Source organism: Haliotis rufescens, unplaced genomic scaffold (genome assembly GCF_023055435.1).
Source record: "Haliotis rufescens isolate VD_foot unplaced genomic scaffold, xgHalRufe1.0.p SCAF_59, whole genome shotgun sequence".
NCBI lineage: Eukaryota > Metazoa > Mollusca > Gastropoda > Lepetellida > Haliotidae > Haliotis > Haliotis rufescens.
This window is the reverse complement of record NW_025964323.1, coordinates 447,288-460,571: the sequence shown is the minus strand read 5'-3', so window position 1 is coordinate 460,571 and position 13,284 is coordinate 447,288. Positions and strand designations below refer to the sequence as shown.

General features: G+C 36.8%; 2 protein-coding genes across 4 annotated transcripts in view; both read left to right on the top strand.

Annotated features, from left to right (window-relative positions):
* LOC124142808 (dipeptidyl peptidase 2-like) overlaps positions 1 to 13,284 on the top strand; it is a 103,251-nt gene that overhangs the window by 33,298 nt on the left and 56,669 nt on the right. The window lies entirely within an intron of this gene.
* Positions 1 to 13,284, top strand: part of LOC124142810 (5-hydroxytryptamine receptor 1-like) — a 43,539-nt gene that overhangs the window by 14,758 nt on the left and 15,497 nt on the right. The window contains exon 1 of one of the 3 annotated variants that reach the window (XM_046511475.2): positions 3,920 to 4,081. The exons of 1 other annotated variant lie outside the window; for it this stretch is intronic. The gene's annotated coding sequence lies outside the window, so the exon portion shown is untranslated. Of the gene's footprint in view, positions 1 to 3,919; positions 4,082 to 7,197; positions 7,358 to 13,284 lie in introns of those variants that run through there. One more of the 3 variants, XM_046511473.2, reaches the window with a different exon arrangement.

The following is a 13,284-nucleotide window of genomic DNA, read 5'->3' as shown; positions in this document are numbered from 1 at the left end:
GTTTTTACGTATGTCCAGATAAAGAATATACCTATAATATTCAAGATATATGCAAGACAGGATGAAATTTCATGACCATAACTGTATGAATATTCTTATAATGTTGTTTGACCTATCCGACATCAGGGACAACAATTTGATATTCTTGGGGGCCTGGGACTTCTTAAAAAGAACAAAATAATATTCCAGAAACATAATCGCGGGATCCACTGGACGTACTAGATGTCATGAAAAAAAATACATTGTGGGAAAAAAAATAATTCTTCGTCTCTTTCTTTTAGAGAAAGTATATGTCTTCAAGCTTTGTGACCAAGAATATTTTTTTTCTAATTTACCGGGTAATCACAAAATCAAAATCCCGCTTTCTCCTCCTCTTTCCTCCCCACTTTATCACCCAGAATGTCAAGCGGTTGGCTCCTTAGTAGCTGGAGTGCATTGATTTCACTGGCTGTGTTTGCCACAAAATTTTGAGTTTACTGATCAGACTTTTAAGTATAATTTAGTTTGAACTTTTACCAGCAAGACCAAAATAGTTGTTACTATAGACTCAAGCATCAGTCTCCTTAGGCTTGCATACACAGAATGACATGTGGAGCTGTAAGTGTGCTGACTGTGCAGTATCATGCATCCTCTGTATCTCCTGGGCTCACGTTTTGGTAGACCTACACCAACCCCTGGAGGTTGTTACACACAACCAAATGTTTTCCCATACACTTTTACCAACCAATCAGTTGTTGAGATAAGGAAATGGGTCCGGGAGGACTTGGCACCACCAGACATGAAGAAACCCTTTACTATTTCATCAAAATGTTTTTTGATAGTTTTATTTTGCATGTCAGTCAGTTTTTCAGTGTTGAATTGCCAGGGGATCCAGGGGTTAGTGTAGGTTTACTGACATGCGAGCCCTGGAGATATAGAGGATCCATTATTGACTGTTTAAAGGGAAAGTGGACAGGTTGTGAGAGTTATGTTACTGCAAGATCAGAATTTATTATCAGTGTTACTTCCATCCAACTGTTTTGTTGAGAAAGGAGATTTGAGTATTGATGAACCTTGCCAGTGTACCAGAGCATTATGCAACATTTTGATTGGGCAGAAAGACATCTCTGCAAGGTATTTGATTGGTTTCAATGCAGAATAGATGGTCATTGTTCTATCATGACTTCATTTCTGGAGATTCTAACATGCGCTCTACAACTTGATGATGTATGTGGGACAACGTTATTTTTGAGAGGGGAGTGTCTTGTGAGTTGATCCCTACAGATATAGCTGAGCAACGTAGATAAATATGATGGCCGAATGTTCGCATCCAAAACGGGAGAAATATGACAATCAGTATTGGGAGAAAAGGTACAGGTAATCGACATGAGGATATGCAGGAAATATTCACCTGTGTGTAAAATGGACTGGTCCTACATTGCCTAGGTCGGATTCTATTGAGGGAGTAATAATTATTAAGATACTGGTAAATATTTTTAAAGCTTGTACATTTTATCATTATCCTTAAAGAGGCTGTAAATAATGTTGATATCTCATATAAGAAATAAATGCCCCGTGGTCCTCGTTCAATGCAGGGAGGAGAAACCACTCGATACGATAAACAACTTGTCTTTTAGTGTTTACGATCAACAACTTCCACTCGTTTTTTATTTCTGAAATATTATGCACTCATAATATCCAAGTCAAAATAACCTTTGAAAATGACAAAGTTGAAGCCCAAACGAAATGTTCTGATTACCTAGGATGTAAATCAGTTTAGTGAGCTGCATCCTCCTCCTTTCTCATGTTATTTTGTCAATAGTGCATTATGTGATTCATCCTGCATCTGCGGACATTAACATGGAAACTGAATATTCTCCTTCAGTACCAGGTTAATCAATGAATAATGTCTATTCTGATCCTATTTGTCACTGATATGACACAATAGAAAATGTTCAGTAAAGTGTACATAGTCACAAGTGGAAGGTTGCGACACTCTGATGATGCTCATGTATATATCACTCAAAACAAGTTAAGGAATGCCCACAATTGGATGCCTGTGTCGCAATACCCAACAGTCATGACAGATTAACTATAGTCATGAAAGAATTGTGTTCTTTTACTTCTTTTGAGTAGTATATCAGGATTGCGATGGCTGGGTACATATTTGTCAGTGGTAAATATTGACGGTCTTACATGCACAGTCTATCTTGGGGCCTAATTGATCAGTGAAAAGTCCCAAGTAGATCCTTATAAATAGCTTTACATTATGCAAACTGAGTATTTTGGGGTTTGTCATTGAGGTGACATTGTATATATGTGTATGACATAATGAAAAGGGTGGATGGTACAGTTTAATTGACATTCTGAGTGAGTATTGTTTTATGCTACTTTAGCAATATTCCAGCATTATCACAGCGGCGGAAACCAGAAATGGGCTGCACACATTGTACCCATGTGGGGAATCAAACCCGGGTCTTCGGCATGACATGGGAACGCTTTAACCACTAGGCGACCCCACCGCCCAAATTGACACCACCCAAATTGACATTATTAACAGTGAAAATGATGTGTTATGCCTTAAGAGGTGTGTGGCCATTATAAGGGATAGTGAGAGTGTTATTTCCTTGTTTGTTTGTTGTTTAAGATGTGCTGTGACAGCTATGCACCAATTATTATGATTGTGTCCTGTAAATAATTGAATCTGGACAAATTAGGGATTGATGATCAGCCATGTCACTGAGCCATGCCATCAAGATCCATTTTGTTTTCACATAAGGTCACAAAAGGTTTAACTGGGTATTTATTCTAACCAAGAGCACCAAGAGGGTCAGACCTCTGCTTGTTGGGAGAGACAGCTAAATGGATGATCATGTGGTTGGTGACTTGGTTGAATGCAATGGTATAGGGTGTTGCTCATAATATCAGTCACTAGTTTGTCTACTCCATACTTGTTTATGTACAGGTCGCTATCTTATTGCTGGAATATTGCTGACTGCAGCAGTAAACAACAAAAAAGAAAGTGATGATGGTGATTTTCAATGGAAAATGCAATGAATGAGGGTAATCATTATATGATGGTGACATGTCAGTGATGCTGATGAGAGATGGTGTGATGCTGATGAGAGATGGTGATGTAATCATCAGGTGATGATGTGAAGGTGACTTGACAGTGACGGGATGGTGATGTGATGGTGACATGTCAGTGATGATGTGATGGCGACATTTCAATGATGATGTGCAGGGGACAATATGGCGACGCGATGGTAACAATAAATTCACTTGATGGTAACATAATGGTGACAATAAATTCACTTGATGGTGACAATAAATTCACTTGATGGTGACAATAAATTTACTTGATGGTGATGAGATGGTGACAATACATTCACTTGATTGTGACGTGATGGTGACAATAAATTGACTTGATGGTGATGAGATGGTGACAATACATTCACTTGATTGTGATGTGATAGTGACAATAAATTGACTTGATGGTGACGCAATGGTGACAATAAATTTACTTGATGGTGATGAGATGGTGACAATACATTCACTTGATTGTGACGTGATGGTGACAATAAATTGACTTGATGGTGATGCAATGGTGACAAGGAAGATGATGGTAATTCAGAACAAGTCATGACCAGGTGGTATAAGACAGAAATATGACAGTTAAGGTAGTGACAATAATAATGATAAAACAATAATGATGACATGACCATCTCATCATCATCATCATCATCATCATCATCATCATCATCATCTCCAACAGATCCAATGATCCATACCCTAATTAGATATTTCTGCATCAGCAAGTCAGATACCCACATGGAGTCAGCTTCGCTTGGTGTCAGTTTCGCCTGGTGTCTCTCTCTGTCACTCAAACTAAGCTGCAATCAGCGAGCTATCCGCGCTATTGATCTGGGAAAATCATGCTTCAAGAAGATGAGATGTAACATCGTTAACATGCACATAGCGCAGATATTATCAGGAGAACCTGGATGTTGTGCATTTGTTTCTCTCAGTGTCCAGGGTAAGACGTCTCTGTCAGTGGTATATTTCAGGTTGGAGTCACGTATTGCCCTGCTTTGTGGTTGACGTAAGTATTACATTGTCGTCATTATGTGCACATGCCATGATCAATAGAACTTGTCATTTGTCTTCCAATTTTAGAAGCAAGAACAGCAAGGTCCTAAACGTTTATGCCTTGTGAATGTGTGTAATATTTTTATCAAATATATTTTTAATCGGGTAGAGGTTATTTGAAATCTGTTAACTTAATTGTCCAAAGTTTATTAGCAAGGGTGGCAAAGTTGAGATTGTCAATTCTTCAATTTGTGTAATATTTGTTTCAAAAAAATGTTTTGAATCTGAATCATATGGAGATGGTTTGGTATCAGTTCACAAAAAATAATTGGAATGTGGGTGTTCTTGATTATCTTGGAGACTGCTTAAAACCAGTGTTTTCAGTGAGTGAGTGAGGGGGGGGAAGTTGGTTTTGCACCACTTTAACTTGCCATGTTGCAAGAATTTGTTAGTATCTGGTGAGTCCCTGTTTTGCAAAACAATCTCTTGTCACACAGTGAGTGCACTGCAGGATGTCAAACCAAAGTCTTAATACCAGAACTCCAAATCTTCCATCTGAAGAACGTTTGGCTTTACAATTTGTTTATGATGTTGTTGTTTCAAAACAATTAAAAATACAGGAATGCCAAATAACCTGCAACATCCACTAGCCTGAATAGTGCTAACATATAGGGACATTCCTTAAAAACCTTAGGGATACCTTTAACGTTAGATGACCTGGCTCAGGCTAGCGACCTTAAGTGCCAAGTTGCGTCCTGATTGAAAAAAACATGAAATTGCAAAAATCTATTTCTTAAACATATGGACTGAAAGGTAGAATAAAGAAAATATGCATTAAATTTATAATAACTATAGAAAAATATTTCTTAGATATGTAGGAAATATCTTCACAGGAATAAGGCATAAAGGATGTGCCATGCCGTATTTGCTGTCATGATTGTTTTAGATTCTTGACAATGTGAAAGTCAACTGACTAAATTAATTAGAAGGCCTATGGGAATATCTCATCTTTGATAATTAATGTTTCTTTTGAAATTTAGAAGATGTTAAAAGTAATGATCATCCTTGCTATATAAATATCTTTTCTCTTCAGCCACATTCCTGTAAAAATCAATATGCCTCTCAGATGAGTCCTGGAAGGCCTTTTTCCACTCTCTCCTAGGTTTTGTCATATTGGACTTTGAAAGGCATTTAGAAGTGATACACATAAGGAAGAGAATATATGGATGTCAACTTCTTTATTATGAGGAACACAACGCAGTAAGCATACACTCCGAAACGTTGTGTTCCTCATAATAAAGAAGTTGATATCCATATATTCTCTTCCTTATGTGTATCACTTCCATAAATTCTCTTCCTTATATTCAACTTTGTTGTAGTTGAAAATTCCTTTACCTGAACATACCTTTATAGTGTCACCGAAAAATTAAGACTTCATTTATTGAATTTTGAAAATAAACCATGTTTATGTTTTACGACATGACATAATAATATTAGTTTTATTACTTTCCAAAAGTAGTCAATAAGCCATAATTTGTGTCTACATTGTAAGCCATAACTAATTATCTTCAGCAACCTGAACACATGAACATTTTGTAACATTCAAGTATTCTTTTGCTCTTAGAAGATCAAGAAATTTTCCTTTGTTATATTGCAGATGCTATGGCATTATTATGAGTTTGGCATTATGTAATGTGTTTGGCATTATAATTAGTTGGCCATTCTGTTAGATAAATGGTTTAGAGCTTGTTGTTAGATGCAGTGAATGTCCTTTGTGCATATGATGAAGACATTTGTAAGCTAGGTTTGGCATTAAACATGTTAAATTGTCATTGATATTTTATAAAGAGTTTTTAATATTGTGGGTTCGGCATTATTAATGAGCATTGATTAGTTGGTATACTATAGTGAGTTTGGTATCATTATGAGTTTGAATTACACAAGCCAGTTTCTTTTACTTATTCAGTTGACGGTGTTTGTGGAGTTAGAAATAAATCTTGTTGATTTCTTTTAGAGATGGTATGGTAACCACAATCATGATACAATGTATCCTGGTATACATTTGTTACAGAAATATATTAACAAACCATATTCCAACACCTGTGTTACCACACTTAGCAATATCCATCCTATATGGCTACAGCCTGTACATAATCAAGTCTGGACCAGACAATCCAGTGATTGATGTTGTAAGCAGTGTGGTACGATGACATGCAAACAAATCACCAATTAATTGGTTAATTTTCCAGGACACTTATTGTCATCCAGAATATCTCAAGATTTCTTTTTCAGATTCTCTGTGGGCAACTAGATGGGGAACCCATGGGTATTTGGGGTTGAATTAGGTCCCTATAGCGATCTATTAATAGATAAGGTGATTACTAGGTTGACCCTGATGATGTGAATCGTTGCTCATCTTATCAATCACTGGATTGACTGGTTCAGAATAAATTATTTACAGACTTCCATCATATAGTTGGAATGTTAGACAACAAACACACACACTCTTTTTCAAATGTGTTAATGATAATTTAACAGTGCTTTTGCTGGAGACAATGGCTTTAAGAGATGTGTTCCTCTTTTCTCAACTTTCTTTAGGACATTCTTCTGTAACATTACCAAATTTGAAAAATATATCTTAGGATATTTTTGCAACAATCAGTCAACACCCAAGAAAAATTAGTGATGTGAAACCCTATAGTGTGTAATAAAATGTCATATCAAAAGTTGATATAATGATGTAGTTTCTTTGTCCTCAATGCCAAGTGTCCCTCTAAAGGTCAAAGTGCAAGCACTAATGCACCAATATATGTACAATCAGTTATAGCCATATCGATAAATCAATGCGTCATTACACATCTATTAAATAGTAACCATATATGTTTGTAAACCAAGTAATAGTGGCTTCATTGAGAACCCAAGAAAGACATCAATATTTGTGTATCTTGTTAAGGTCATCACTTGAGAGGTATTCCCAGAACAGTGCAAGTACACGCTGCCACTGGTAAATGACTTCTGTATCATGGGGTTATTGTGTTGCGTAGCTGTAAGCCTCATTTCCAGACTATGTCGACATGTGGTGCTAATTAGCTTACTGAATCTTCCCGCTTTCTCCTGTCCCACAATGCTTTGCAGTCCCAACCATTTCTGAGGAAGATGAATTTATAGATCGGGGGAGTGATATTTGGAGTCTTGTAAGGCTGCTAGGAGCTTTGGTGGATGCAAGGAGGTTTGGGTTGTGTAACAGAAGATAAGTTATTGGGAGGACGGGATATAGCAATCTGATGAGGTTTGTTGGTCTTCGTTTATTTAGTTTATTGTTTTAATATTTGGTATCATTATGATGTTTCTTTTTCATTTACTGTGAGGATTTTAAACAATTATTCTTATGATGTAAATGTATATTGATTGTAACTGTTCAATGTCAGTGTTTTCTGTTTATTTTTATAATACCATATTCGACGTAATGAGCGACCCGTTCTAATAAGCGCCCACGGCAATATTTGCTAATATATTGGCTAGTGTAACAATCCCAATTAGCACCCCTTCCGATTGTTCAATGTACACAAGACTTATTTATTCGTGTATAATATGTGTGTTATATGCATCCTCAATTATAGAAATTAAATTCTGGAAAAATATATCTGTCGTATATAAACATTTCAGACTGTCAGCATAAACCATGAAATTTACGATCTTTTCAACTGTTGTTTTTCACCAAAATAATATTCTAATAGGAGCCCCCATTTCTAATTTTGAGAGCGCCCTGGGTGCTTATTCATGTCGTATACGGTAGTGATAGTTGATAGTGATTTATGGTAATTCAGTGAGTATAATAGTGGTTTCATATTGTCTACAAATGTCTTAGAATGTTAAGCCATTAATGCAAAATACTTATGTCTTCCTTAAATCATGAGTAATGGTTACTGTTAGTGTAAATATTACACTTTATATACACTACAACAATTCTTGAGAGTCACTTAAAAGGATCAGCCTTACAGTGTACAAATTGAACTTGATCATCAACTTGTTCAAATAAGACCCTCCTTATCATTTTTCATTATCATATTGAAGTGACTAATGGTGGTATTAATTAAAATTAAGTAGATCAGAAAAATTGTCAATCAACATGTGTAAATTTATATTTGTTGATAGATTTTAGGTACTATAGATTACTAAGTACACTGTAATACAGGTTTACTGCTCAGAAGATTGCAAACTGTTGAACACAACTTCTCTTAATGTTTTATTTTCTCCGCATTTCGGTTATTCATGCGTCTTCTTTCCAAAATTTGATCTTTGTATGTTCAACTTTATTCTATATCATTAGTATGTTGGCATATGTTGTAAGGAAAATATGATTGTATTTAATATTGATCACCTCAAGTTATAAGTCTTCAGTGTGTGTGTGTACATTTAAGGAAATACAACATTATGGAAAGAAACATGACACACAATTGAAATATGATTCGTGTCCGCTCATCTCAGTGTTGCCTGCTGGTTATGATGGACTTACACTGGTTTACCAGATCAGGGTTTGTTTGTTTGTTTGTTTGTTTGTTGTTTAACGCCCCACTCAGCAATATTCCAGCTATATGACGGCGATCTGTAAATAATTGAGTTTGGACCAGATAATCCAGTGATTGATATCACGAGCATAGATCTGGTACGATGACATGCATCAACCAAGTCAGCGAGCCTGACCACCAGATCCTGTTAGTCACCTCTTGCGACAAGCATGGGTTGCTGAAGACCAATTCTAACCTAGACCTTCACGGGCGTCATGAATCTCAGATTATGCTGATAATGATCCTTGGTTTGTCAGCACCTCACCGTGCTTGTGGGTTTCACCAAAGTGGTAAATGTCTAGACCTGCATCACTTCAGGCTTTCCTCCCACATTTATGATGCTGACGTACCCAGATGATATACCGTATTCATCGTATTAAGCGCATCGCTCTAATAAGCGCCCACGGCTATATTTGCTCATATATTGGCTGGTGAACAATCCCAATTAGCACCCCTTCCGATTGATCAATGTACACAAGACTTATTTATTCACGTATAATACCAACTCGTGTGTTATGTGCACCCTTAATTATGGTCAATTAAATTCTGGAAAAATATATCTGTCGTATATAAACATTTCAGGCTGTCAGCATAAACCACGAAATTTATCTTTCAACTCTGTTTTTTTCACCAAAATAATATTCTAATAAGAGCCTTGATATTTCTAATTTTGAGTGCGCCCTGGGAGCTTATTATGTCGAATACAGTAACTGGAATACTGATCACAGAGGTGTTCACTCCCTTAATATGGCATTACAAGTATATTGTTCAATATGTGGTAATCCCAATTAATATTCTCTGAAAATACTGGTCTCTTCATTATGTAATTGAATACCAAAGGAACTCAAAAGTTAGGAAATGAAGAATGTTCCCAATTATATTAAAGATGATGAGTTCAACTGCTGCCATAGCCACAAATCATCTTGTGCATCCTGCATATGCCAGAGATGAGGTAACACTGCATCTGTGGTGAGAGTGTAAGTAATCAGCCATATTACCAGGGGGAGGTAGTGTAGTGCCTTGCTATATTACAACACCACGCAGCGAGAGTGCAGTGAGTAAATAGCAAGTTTTGAAAAAAGCAATGCTGGCAATGAGGGATGGTGAATTTTGGCCGGTCTATTAAATAATTTACTCAGTATCTTTTGTCTGAGGAATTTATTAAACCTAATTATATAATTATAAACATTCTGGAATAACAAGTCCTTAAAATCATCACTTGTATGCAAAGTTTTAAAGTAAGGATGGACCGGTCCTATTAAAAATGTTCATGTTTACTGATGCTGTTAATCTTGGTAAGAAACGGCATGAGTAATCGCGTAAGGATTTTGGTGCTGAATAGGCCCCAGTACCCCATTCTTGTCATAATAGGTACCGCCTCAGTGGTCGAGTGGATAGAGGCCATCTGCCAGGAGAGCGGAAGGTCGGTGGTTCAAACCCCTGACATGTCATAAAAAATAGGATGTTGAAAGATGGTACTTGTTTTGTCCCTTGGTGCTAAGCATTTAAAGGGGATCAAACAAGGACTGGCCAGGTCAGAGTCTGTATAATGTATCTCAGGGGTATCCATGTTAAACTGTGGCGTGGGTTTACACTATAAAACCGTGGCAGACTGATATTGTATTGGAGAAATAGATCTGATTTTGATGAGATTGTCAAAACAAGTGGGTACTTTCTAATAGGTAATTTAAAGTGACGACTGACACGGGGCCTATTGAAAACGAGAACACTTTCTGTTACCCTGTCCTTTGTACAATACAGAAAGAAATGCAATATTATCACCAGTTGGAATATGTCACCCAGAAAACTGCAATGAAACTATGTTATAACTTATCATGAATCTTAACAATTAAAACATCAAAAAAATTAATTTGATAAATGAGTTTTTTACCATAAAACCAGCATAAGCCTTAGTATAGACTTCAAGTTTCAAGTAGAGTCTATAATGGGTGGTCATGATGGCATGTTTAATGACATAAAGGCATGTCATCAACCTTTGCCTTGGCTGACTTTTTTTAGAATTACCTAGAATAGCAGGAATATCTCACTCACATGTAGATTTGACATGCTGTAGACAAAAGCTGAATGACTCCATTTATTACTGACACTCTACTCGGGGTTCTGGGTTCAGCAGGTCTGATGCTCGTTGTCTGGCTTCTGATTGTGTGTCATCATACCAGACAGTGATCGACATTGCTTATACTATGACACACAGGTTTGCTGGGTCCAGACACAATTGTTCACAGGTTTCTGTCATATAGGTGGAATAGTAACTGAGTGTGGCATAAAACAACCAACAGATTACTGCCTGTCTGTATGCATGTCTGACACTCACAGTCAAGGGCTGGCGGGACCTCGTGTTGGCAGTGTGTGCAAGGAATGAGGTGAATGTGTGTTCAATTTGTTGTGACTTCCATTGGGAACAACGCTAATATTTTGGGAGGGGGTGTGAAGTCGTGGCCATTGATCGTCCATGCTGTAAGAGAGCACACATTCCCTCCAGTTACGCCTTAAAGCACCATTGTCAGCTATGGAAGAGTTATTGATTTCAAGCCCACCATCTTCTCGACCAAGATTGTGAAATATTAAGTTCGTTTTACAGCATATAACATGTCAGTCTTTGATTTTTTAGTCAATATTATGATTTTGTCATCTCACTGCCAGTGGGATGTTCATTCTGTCAATACTTTGAGAACATTTTTGTATATACAGTTACAAATTGAGGGATTATTCAATATTTTTATCTGTAAGTTCTACAGATAAAATTCAACGCATCAACCAAGGAGCATTTATCCAACAAGACAATCATTGATCCCATGTTCAATACTGATTCACAAAGTATAAGTGATTACATATGAGGGTAAATATATTGATTATTGATCTCCAGCTGTATATTTTTGACAGGCTGAAGCACCATTTCTGCTTGGCTTCCCTTGTTAAAACAATGAGTTCTGGCATATTGATGTGAAAGTTGGTCAGAAATAGACACATCAGAATCAGTTCATGGGAGCTTAGTTCGCATGCAATACAGCAGCAGTAAGTAATGTGTGGATTATTATACCCCAGTGGGTTCTGTAATGAATTGTCAGAAGAATAAAAGGAAGAATTTTGTACAGATTACATACAGAAGATATACAGATGACATACTGATGACATACTGATGACATACTAATGACATGCTGATGACATGCAGATGACATATTGATGACATACAGATGGCATACTGATGACATACTGAAGACATACAGATGGCATATTGATGACTTACAGATGACATACTGATGACATGCTGATGACATACAGGTGACATACAGATGGCATACTGATGACATACTGATGACATACAGATGACATACTGATGACATACAGATGGCATACAGATGACATACTGATGACATACTGATGGCATACAGATGACATACTGATGGCATACAGATGGCATACTCATGACATACAGATGACATACAGATGCATACTGATGACATACAGATGGCATACTGATGACATATAGATGACATACAGATGGCATGCTGATGACATACAGATGGCATACTGATGACATACTGATTAGAAGCATGGCATGGTGTTATCAAGACTAAAACAGAAAGTGTGTTTTCTAAAGATTTTCTAGCAATATCATCCCATCCTCTGGGATGAAGTCAAGTTCATGATGTTTGAAATATTGACATTACTGATACATTGATTTTACCACTGACGTGTACGCACGGGTACCTCATGTTTAAAGATTATCAGGGTTTAGAAGTACTCATTGCCCCACGACCATGGACAGTATTTTTATTTGTCAGACAAGTGTGAGTTGATCTTAGGTACGTGACCGTGGCCCAGTGAACTTGACTGGACATCAGTGACAACAATTGGAAGGAAAAAGAACAGAATCTATTCCGTTTGAAGAGATGTAAACGGTGCTCCATTCAGAATGGGTTATAGGCTTTAGTACATGTGTACTTAAGGGTCCTGGGATGTTTTTGGACAAAAATAATAATCTGTTTGTGAAAATGCTGGGAAAAATAAAATTATATGTTTAAGCAAACAAAAATCTTTCACTGGACAGGCTGATGTTCTGAAGAAAATGAGGTTGTAAGGCTTGTCCTTTGAGAGAAACATGTACGTCTTAAAGGACTCACTTTAAATATATATATTCTGTCGCAAACAACCCCCCCCCCCTTCTGATATAAATTGCAATTCATACATGTTTATTTATTAAGTAGATATCTGTTACCATGGAAACTGATCTGTCCATTGGTTTTTATGGCAACCCCCTAAGGGAGGCATCAGCTGGTAGTCAGGATCAAATGCAATGATCATGTAATATACAATGGCCCAGATCTTAGTGTAGCTTCAGGCAGTAAAGTAGAGATTAGGTCTAGGCACATGTTCTCAATTTGGTGTCAGGACATATTGATATGGTGATAGGTCGAACTCAGGTGTGTGACACTGGGTGCAACACTGTTTGCATGTGGAGTAAGTAAATATGAACATGACTGTATGCTTTATGTTTGGATAAATATTTTTAGCAGACTATCAATTATTATTTTGTATGTGTTTTGTTTTTTGTGTGATAATTAATATCTGTCTGTTATGAAGTTCTTTGAGAGGATTTAAGGCAAATTTCACAAATAGATAAAAT